Here is a 10,452-nt window from a genome sequence, read left to right as displayed (position 1 = left end):
AGATAATAAATGTAATATGACATATTTTCACTTATTAAGGAAACCCTTTAAAAAAAGAAATTTGAGAAAGGCAAGAAAAATCCTATCAGCTATGGGTGCTGAAAAACAAATCTCTCACACACCAAGGGTCCTAAATCCATAATGACGTCATTATTGTTCATGGTTTGTCCTCGTGGCAGGGCGGATGTGTTTCTCGTGAGGGTCCAGGCCGGTTGGAGGGGAAGGTGGAGGGGTACAGCAAGACGACCATCCCACCCTATTCTTAGTCTTGCAGCTTGTCCTGATAATTTCCTCTCCTGGGCTTCTTCAAAGCTCGGTGGCTCCGGGGGTGTATGGTTGGCACATGGCTGCTCCTCCCGTTCCAGAGTGTTTCTGTGAGGAAAATGGAAACTGAGCCTGTCGCTTTCTAAGACATCATCTAACATCATCCAGTGTCACTGCTACGAAGCTTTATTGATGCAAACAGCCTCAAAACAACAGCCTACTCTGTTTCAAGAGCATGCAGTATACACGGTGTGATAAAAAAATACAGTGAGTGGTTAATTTTTCTTAAGTTTTACTGCAGTAAAGGACACATTGCCATTACTGCAATCCCATTCAGCAGACCCCTCCTCGTTTCAAACATACTTATGCCATCGTCCTTGGCCCTTTCTGAAGCACTTCTGAAGTCCTCTTTCGTGAGTGTCTTCAGTTGTGCTCTCCATCGCTGCCTCAGTGCCTGAACTGATTGAAAATATTTCCCTCTAGTGGTTTTTTTGAAGTTGGGGAAAAGCCAGAAGTTGCCTGGTGCCAGACGCAGTGAATAAGGTGGACGAGGACACACTGTAATATTTTCATTTGACAGAAATTGTTATAAACCTTTGATCAATGAAGAGTGACCAGAAAATACTGTGTGATAAATATTTAAATGCAAAACTGTATTACAATAACAGACACAATTGCCATTAATCCCCTTCAAAATATTCAAAACACACCTGCTGGCTTTGAACACACATCATCATTCTTGGCAATATGTCTTTTACTGTAATTTTTTTAAAAATTTAAAAATTCACTATCTTTTGTAAACCTTAACCTCTCCACAGAAGGAATATGAAAGACATAAGATCATATTGGATGGGAGATGGTGTCAGAACCACATTGGGAAGGTACACTCTGTCAAAATGTTTTAAGTTTACTAGACTAACAACAATTAAGTCAATACTGTGATAGTAAAAAATAACAAAGGATCTTATTTAATCTTGCTCTCATTTTATAATTTCATAAATCGAGCTCCAGAGAGACTTCTTAGTATGCTGAGGATCACACTGCAAATAGCATAGCCAGCATATTTATTTCAAATTCTAATCACTCCCAATTACACTAATGACCTTCTTACAATCAGCTCATCTCTGAATTCTTAAGCATTTGTGAAGGTCTGTTTATCAGTGGAATTTATGAGTAGAAATTCAGCACTAAACCCACAGAGAAAAAAACCTTTCTTGGAAAGTGTTCAGTTTTATCCCACCAAGAGTTTACAAGTCTACAATGATCTGACCTACAGTCCTGGGTGCTGTGGGCACTCCTATAATCCCAGCACTCTGGAAGGCTGAGGCAGAAGGATTGCAAGGTTAAGACCAATCTGGACAATTTAGGGAGACTCTGTCTCAAATTTAAAAATAAAAAAGAGCTTGAAATATAGCGCAGTGTGAAGGGTCTGACTTCAATTCCCAAAACCCACCCCCAGCACACACAAAATTATACCTATGGAATGTCCTTCAATGCATCATTCACAGCTCTATTCATCTGACTTTCCTATTCCGCACGAGATTATACAATTTTATTTTTACTTTAATCTAAATGCTACTTTCCTCTTAACTCTTACACAAGTCTCCAATTTAAAGAAGAAAAATACTGTCAGGTATGATTTCCTTCAAATTCCCTCCCTTCTACATCAAGCTTATCTGGAAGCATTTTTATCTCTCTTCAACCTGTTCCTACTTGAGTTCAAAACTAAGCCTTTCAAGCCTCTCCACTGCGGATCCCTCCCTTCCTGACTGCTTGGAGAACTTCCCCTCTTAATTATGTCCACTGGTGTTACCTTACACCTCCCTTTCTACCAGCTCTTTCCTTTTACAAACAATTCACATTCCTTATCTTAGAAAAAAATAATTCTTCTCTAGTCTGTTTCCCTCTCATTTAAACTGTTTCCCTTTTCTGTTTCCCTTCAAGTCTAAATTGCTTATCGAAATAGTTTACACTGGATGCATTCACTTTATTATCTCTAACTTGCTCAGTGACTCATTTTGGGCTGGTTACAGCCCCTCAATTCCTTCATGTTGTTCTTTTAAATGTCCCATCTCTTTAGCACAGCCCTAGCTGGGAGCATGATAGCTTCTGGCTCATCCTTTGGTAGTAGATGTCATTTTCAATGCAGTCTCCAAGGGCCAGTATCTGCCAGGAATAAAGACTTTTCTTGATGAGTTTCATCAGTTCCTTATTAAAACATATTCAGTTGCATAACTCCAATAAAGTGCTAAGGGAAAAGGCTGAGATAGGCAGAAATATTTTAACTTCAGTCTAAAGCCTGCATGATTTTCAGAGTACATGTTCTGCTAATAATTAATCTCCAGCTGTTTTTCAAGGCTAAATGCTTGTCTTGTAAGTCCAGTAAGTTGAGTTCAGCCAAAGAGCTAGAAACAATAAGAAAAACCATAATTTTATCATGACTATCAACAAAGGCTGGATTAGAAGCAATCTCACTCTGTTCAGGCTACCAGAATACAGTAAAATACCACAGGCTCCTTGGCTTAACTAACAGAAATATATGAGGAGTGATCAAATACGTTTAAATTTTTTAAATGTATTAGAGTGAAAGACATTGCCATTAGTCTCCCTCAAAATGCTCTTCCTTGATTCAAACACATTTATCCCATCATTCTTACCACTTTCTGGAGCAGTTCTGGAAATCCTCTTTCATGAGTATCTTTTCAAGGCACGATCAAAAATACAGTGAATGTTGCTACCAAGTGCCAGCTCACAGAAAGGTGGGCTCATGAAAACATTAGGGTGTGTCTTCATCAGCATTATTCAGCAGATCTGACTCAGTGAAGTTTCAGTCTCTTCCCCAAAATTGGAATGCAAGATAAACATTTTGAACAGATTCGGGATATCAAGGCAGCCACAACACAACTGAAGATGCTTACAAAAAAGGACTCCCAGAACTGCTTCAGAAAGTAGCAAGAGTGCTGAAATAAATGTGTTCAAATAAGAGAAAGTATTGTGAAGGGATTGAATGGCACTATGTCCTTTACTGCAAGAAATTTTAAAAATTTAAATATTCACTGTAGTTTTTGATTGTTCCTCCTATTGTCCACTGTTCTGATATCTCAGAAGACTGAGCTCTAGTGTGGGTTCTCCTCATGCTTGCCGATGGTCCCTTTCTTTCCAGGCCCTCACACGTGTCTGTTCTTCCTGGGAATGTACACGTGGAGAGATTCCTAGATTTAAAAAAGATTGTGCAGACTGTTACAACTGGCTTTGTACAGCAGCTAATGCAATATTAGTACTGTAAGAAATAAATAATAACTAAATTAGCTGTGTATTTTCACCACTGTTTCAGCTCCAAGTCAAGAAACTCGGCAAGAAGTTGGAAGAGTAAGTAAAGATGACATGAATTTCAGTCCTGTTAGACCAGTCTGTCTATATCAGGAGATGTACTTATAGGCTTGATTTAGAGATGCCTTTGACAGTTCTCAGACATCAGTAATACGAAAATGTCGCCCAGTCCTTTGAATATCAATTTGATAGTGATGTTACTTAATTGCTGCAAATGTTTGCGAATACTCCATTTACACAAGAAAATATACTTTTGTCTCATAATTATAATGTGGCTGGCTAAACATCTCATAAACATACCAAACAATGTCTAGTACATTTTCTTATGAGAAAAAAAGAAAGCACAGAAATTTGCCTAAATATAGCAAATATTGAAATTGAGGGCTGTGAATAAAAATGTATCTTTACTATTGTTTTCATATGGACATATTTATATTAAACTTTGTAAAAATGTTTTAAATTCAAATATTAAATAAAGGCCAATTTTTGACTGAAATGTAAAAATTGACAGTACTACAAAGTAGTGAAACTAGATCCAGTTAATAGGATATTCTATATTTCTCAATATTCCCAAAAGAGGGATTTGATCGGGCCTGTGTGTGCTGTATCTACAAAAGTTTGGAACATCCTCTAACTCCCCAGCTCATTCGTTAGGTCAAGGCCTGCTTGGGCAGAAGGGTCTGGCTGTAGATCCACCAGCCCTGCTGTCCTTAGATGGTTTTCAGCGGAGTGAGCGATTTAAAGTAGTGCCTACTTGGGATTACCAGATCACCTGCAAGGAATCAGTCTAGACTTGGGTGGCTAACAAGGCAGCATCAAAACACACCCAGACCCCGACTCTACAGCAGCGCAAGCACCAGCCCTGAGAACTCTTCAGATCAACAGTATTTGCGACTGATGCACAGGAAAACCTCACCACTGTACCGCTTTGCTCAGACGATTCCATAATAACTCAGGCCACTCAATTTATCTACTCAGACTTTTAGTAAACGGGACATCTAGAAAGTGAACCTTCTAGTCTACACTTCATTGCAGTAAATGCACCTTGTACAATTTTTGGTGATTGGGGCTCATTTAACTGTTTCTACTTATTATTAAAAGGTCTATTTTCTTTTTCTTTATTTTCCATTTTTTAGCAATATGGCTACTTAAACTTTACAGTGAACTGTCTGGGTAAACTGTATGGTGAATTGTAGGCTCTTTTTTTCTTTCCAATTTCACATACAGTGTAGGTGTTTTGGGGTCTGAAATTAATCAGTTGGAAAGAAGGGAAGAGATGAGAGGCTAAAGGTGGGAATCCTTGCCTGCTCCTTGGGTTTCTGTATTACAAAATGGAATGCAACAAAGTGATTACTGACTTTGTGATAATTCCACAAAAAATGACAATGGCATAAATAACAAATGTAATGACCGCCTTCAATAAAATCCAAGGTTAATTTTTTTCTTATATTTAGTTGATACATAAACTGGAAAATAAGTAAAACACAAACAGAAGTCAAATCATACAGTCCTATCCTCTAGAAATATCTATTGTTAACATTTTGAAATTTTACTTCCAATAATGGGCTTAGCTTTTGTGCAGATGTGTGAGATGTGCCTTAAATATATTACTCCATGTGTAGACATCTCTCTCTATAGATAGATACATACATACACATAGCTATATACCTTGTAAATAGCAGTGTGCAGTGACATTTTACTTTCTGTGTTGTACTCCACATATTTTTGATGCTGTTACATTCCCTCTGAAACTAATGCCTAGCAAATTTTATGTGACTTTATGTGACTGTATAATCCATGGTTCTATTAATGCCCTACAATTCATTTACCTTTTTCTCTATTGTTGAATATTTATACCGTGTCCAGGAAGAGGTTAAGCATCTTTGTCATGAATAATATTTCCATGATTATCCTGGCATATAAAGATTCCTATTTAACACCGAACACTGCCTTTAGAGAAGTGCTTTACTGGATCGCAGTATTTCACCATGACATATCTAAATTCTTCACGGCATGTTGCCCTAATTTATAACCCCATCCCTGGTCTGTCCTGACATCCTGCCCAGCATGTCCACATCACTATGGAACATCGCCTTTAAAAAAAATTACTTCAGCAATGCTATGTAGGAACATGAAGTACCTTCCTTTTCATGGTGACATTCAATTTTTCACATTTGTAAATGTTATCTCTGTATTTTTTTCACATTTTTATCTTGAGTTGCTAAATAATTTTTAATTATTACCATTTGATAGCGAGCACAGGACTTGACAAAACTTTCCTAAGTTTGTCTAAATTCTGTTTACTTTTCAAGATCAAATAAGGTCACTTCAAATAAGCAATAGTAACTCTCTAATGTGTGTAAATGAGCATAGATTAGGCTTAGAAATGAACATATTTTCAAAAAATTCTTTCTTGTCTCGAAGGGACATGCTTTGTGTGTGTGTCTCACTGAATGAGATCAGAAGTGTCCATTTTTCTCTGACATTCCTTTTGTGAGCCCTCACTCTGCATAATACAAACATCCACTTACACAAATACAGCGAAATACGTACAGTGACATTTGATGAATTGTAGAGAAGGATTCTTTTGTGGAGAAAGAGTGCCACATATGTTTTCAATGTAAGAATTTGACTGGAAGCAGAGAGGAGTTATTTTCTGCATAAATAGGGCTTCATGGTTGTGACTTCCATCTACTGAACTATTACGTTCATTTTTAAAGAATAACTAAATGTTTCATGGGCTTTCATTAAAGAGAAGAGGGATGTTCATGAAGTAAGAATCGGTGTTGAATTACAAATACTGCATTGTTTGGGAAATTCCATGTCCAGAGTCTGACCTCCTAAAAGCAGGGCCATGTTTTGACCTTTGACTTTTAACAAATTATGGTTAAATTAAAGTGCTATTTGGAAATTCTCCAGTAAATAGCTCCATGGAATTATAACCATGTCAAAAGATGGGAGGGAAGGATGCCAAAATATGAAAATTATTTACCAGAATCATTTAAATTTCAATGAGTGCATGAGCTACTTACATAATACAATATTTTTCAAAATTCATTTGTAGATTATTTGGATAAAAACATAACCAAGTATAATAATGGCCTAAATAATATAATTTTAAAGTAGTTCTATGTTTTATGCAAATATATCCCCAATAATGTGTGCAAAGGCCTATGATATGCTCATAATAAAGATCATATATTAGCTCATATAAAAAGTTTCGAGGGCTGCAGGTGTAGCTCAATGGTACAGCACTTGCTAAGCATGCACGTGACACTGCACCCAGCACCACACACACACACACGCACACACACGCACACACACGCACAATCATACATTTCAAAAGGTTACAAAAGGCAGAAAGCAGTCTCTGATCATAATATAATGAAATGAGAAATTATTACACAATAGATAGAAAGTCTTTCTACTTAATTTTCGACATAGTTTTATTTATATAAACTTTAAAAATTAAAACTCTTTCAAAAAATTTTACATTAAACAAATATATACCAAAATACCTGAACAAAAATGATAATGAAAACAGTATGTGTTGGCTTTGGCTGTAAACACAGAGAAAAGAAGTAAATAAATAAATATTCAAATAAAAGCAGAAATGAATGACTTATAATACAAAAAGTAGAAACAAGTAGATTAGAATAATGTAATTAATTAAAATAAAACCAAAGTTTTAAATCAATATAATGGACTAAAACCTTATCTATCCTACTCAAGAAAAAAAGAAGGAAGAAAATTTTGTGCATCATGGAAAAGGTAACAAGGAGATAATAGGCACAATATTTTAAAATATTCAGACAGTACTTTCCTAACGTTAAGGAGTAACAAACTTAAATTTGGGTGAAATGAAAATTTTCTAGAAAATATAATTTACTAATGATGACCACAGACTGCACATAATACACTGTCTAAAATCAGGCCAGAAGTTGGATAAACAGCTCTATCCTGCAGAATAAAAAAATTACAAGAACTTGACAGGTGTAACCTCCAGAACAAATAACTCTCCTGTAATTCCAACTATTCTACACCACATTAAAAAATAAATTTTGAGTTATTTTATTTTCATCTTCTTTTTGGTGCATATTTGTAGGACATAATGTTTCCATTCCATGTGTGCTGTTGGTACCTGCACACAACACACCTTAATTCCTTTTCTCATCCCCTTCCCTTCCCCCATGCCGCCTCCATCCACCTCTTCATCCCCTTCCACTGGAGAAAGATCTGTCTCCCCACCTCCTATTATCCATCTTTGATTTTGTTCTTCATTTATAATTTGGGTTTCTCACCATGCTATGTTTGAGCTTGTGTGTCTGATTTATTTTACTTAACAGCATGGTCCCATCCATTTCCCTAAAAATGATTCAAGTCTGTACTTGTTTGTGGCAGAATAGTACTCCACTATGAAAAACTACCACGTTTTCTTTATCCATTCATCCACTGATGGGCATATAGACCACTTCCAAGATTTAGCTATTATTAGTTGTGCTGCTGTAAATGTGCTTATGCATATATCACTATAACAAGGTGTCTTTAACTCTTCCAGGAAGATAATCAGAAAGGGAATGGCTGGATCAAAATACATTTCTACTTTTATTTTTTTGAGAAATCTCCACACAGATTTCCATAGTGGTCATTCTAGTATTCATTCCCACCAACAATGAGGAAGAGTTCTTTTTCCCTCAATCCTCACCAGCACTTATTATTATTTGATTTTTGTGATAATGGCCATTCTTTCTGGAGTTAGATAGCATTACATTGTTGTCTTAATTTGCATTTCTCTAATAGCCAGAGATTTTGAGCATTTCTTCTTGTATTTATTGGCCATTTGTCCTTTTTCTGTGAAGTGTGTATTGATTTCACTTGCCAATGTTTTGACTGAGGCTATTATTTGGGGAGGTCTACTTTTCTGGCATTCTTTATATATTCTTAATATTACTCCTCTGTCTCAGGAATAGCTGGCAATATTTCCCATTCTGTACATTGTCTCTTTACTCTGCTGGCTGTTTCTTTTGCTATGCTCAACACAGCTTGTTAATTTGATATGATCTCATTCGTTGATTTTCAGTATTTTAATGAAACATAGTTACATTCCTATTACTGAATTAAAAGATAGAAAACAAGCAAATCCTGGCCTCTTTCCAATATCTGAGAAAATCTTAACTAAAACATGAGCAAGTCCATCCAGGAGCATATTGAAAACACTGTACATTAAGAACAAGTGACATTTGTTCCAGGCATACAAGCATGGTTCAATATTAGAAAATCTTTTAGCATTATGTGGTCATTTTTCTGGACACTGAACTGGCTTTTGATGAAATTCTATGCTTTTTATTTATCATGAAAAAATTCTCAAAAAACAGAAATTCATGAAAATGCATTAAAACATATATATGTGCGCACACACACACTCACACACATACACACACACTTTAAACCCAAAAGCCAGAATATTAAGTGGATAAACAACACTGGAGTTAGAAATGAGAACACTCAACATCACTGCAGCTGAGAAGCAATGGATTGGAGGTACTAGCCATTGATATTAGGGTGGAAAAGATGTTACAAGTTACAAATATAAAAGGATGAGGTAAAATTAACTGTCTTTGCAAACCATGGCATTATAGACCTGGAAAACAGCACATGATATTAAAATGGAATGAAAGAAACTTCAAAGCAAAGAAAATATAAATGTATAGCCGTCATTCATCACTCAAAAATGTGGGCTACATTTTGAGAAATGCATCCTTAGGTAAATTTTATCACTGTGCACTCACTATAGCGTGCCCTTGCACCAACATAGGTGATGGAGTTATTTTCTCCATGTGGCCTTCTACTACAAATAAGAGAGGCGGTAAACAAAAACACAGGAGGCTGCTGCTGGTGTGACACAGAGCACTATTTTGCAAGAAACTTTTTTGTACAAATAGAAGTATCATCTAAATAATGATAAGAAGCATATACACCTGTAACACAGTTGTTTTTCATCCAAGTATTATGCATATACATTATTATATCTTTGTGCATGCTATTTTTATTTTTTCAATGCTGGGAATTTAACTCAGAGCCTTGGCAGAGAGTTACATCCCCAGTCCTTTATTATTAGTATCATTGTTAATTTTCTGACTGCTTCTCACCACACTTCTAATTTACTCAGGCTGCTCTCTAACTTTAGATCCTCCTGCCTCGGCCTCCCAGAGTGCTGGAATTATAGTCATGCACCACCATGTCCAGATTGTGCCATAATTTTTTACTATTACCAACACAGTAGGCTTATTTATAACAGCTTCACCACAAACGCATTGGTAAGAAATTGAGCTACAACATTAGAACAGCTATGACGTCACTAGGCTGTAGGAATTTTTCAGTTGCATTATGTTATGGGATGGTCGTCTGCCTGCAGCCTGTCCCTGAGAGAAACAGCTATGAGCTGCGTGACTACAGCTTTCCTGACTCTTAGACATAATGCTTGACACCTGAAATTTAAAGGAGGATGGGTTTAATTAGGCTCACGATTTCAGAGGGGTCAATCCATGGTGGGTTGTGTCTCCAAGGCAGAAACATCATGGGGAAAAGGCATGTGGGAGTAAAAGCTGCTCAGTTCATGGTGTTCCAGCTCCACAGAGGAAGGGGCAAGGGATCCAAAAAGTACCCAAGGTCATGCTCCGTGATCCACCCAGTCACACCCCAAAAAGTGCTTTGCTTATTTCCTGAGCCTCTCCCAAGCCAACCACGTTGACAGTCTGTCACAGTGACTAAGATAACCTTAGATTAGAGTAGAAAAGCCTTTTAAATCATAAGTTCAAGTGCTGAATCTTCTGGTTATTATAAGACTAAATGACAACC

The sequence above is a fragment of the Heterocephalus glaber genome, unplaced genomic scaffold (assembly GCF_053883595.1).
Source record: "Heterocephalus glaber isolate CG9 unplaced genomic scaffold, H.glaber_assembly_v1.0 deba00001737, whole genome shotgun sequence".
NCBI classification, from domain to species: Eukaryota; Metazoa; Chordata; class Mammalia; order Rodentia; family Bathyergidae; genus Heterocephalus; species Heterocephalus glaber.
The sequence above is the reverse complement of the archived record's forward strand: the minus strand, read 5'-3'. Positions refer to the sequence as shown.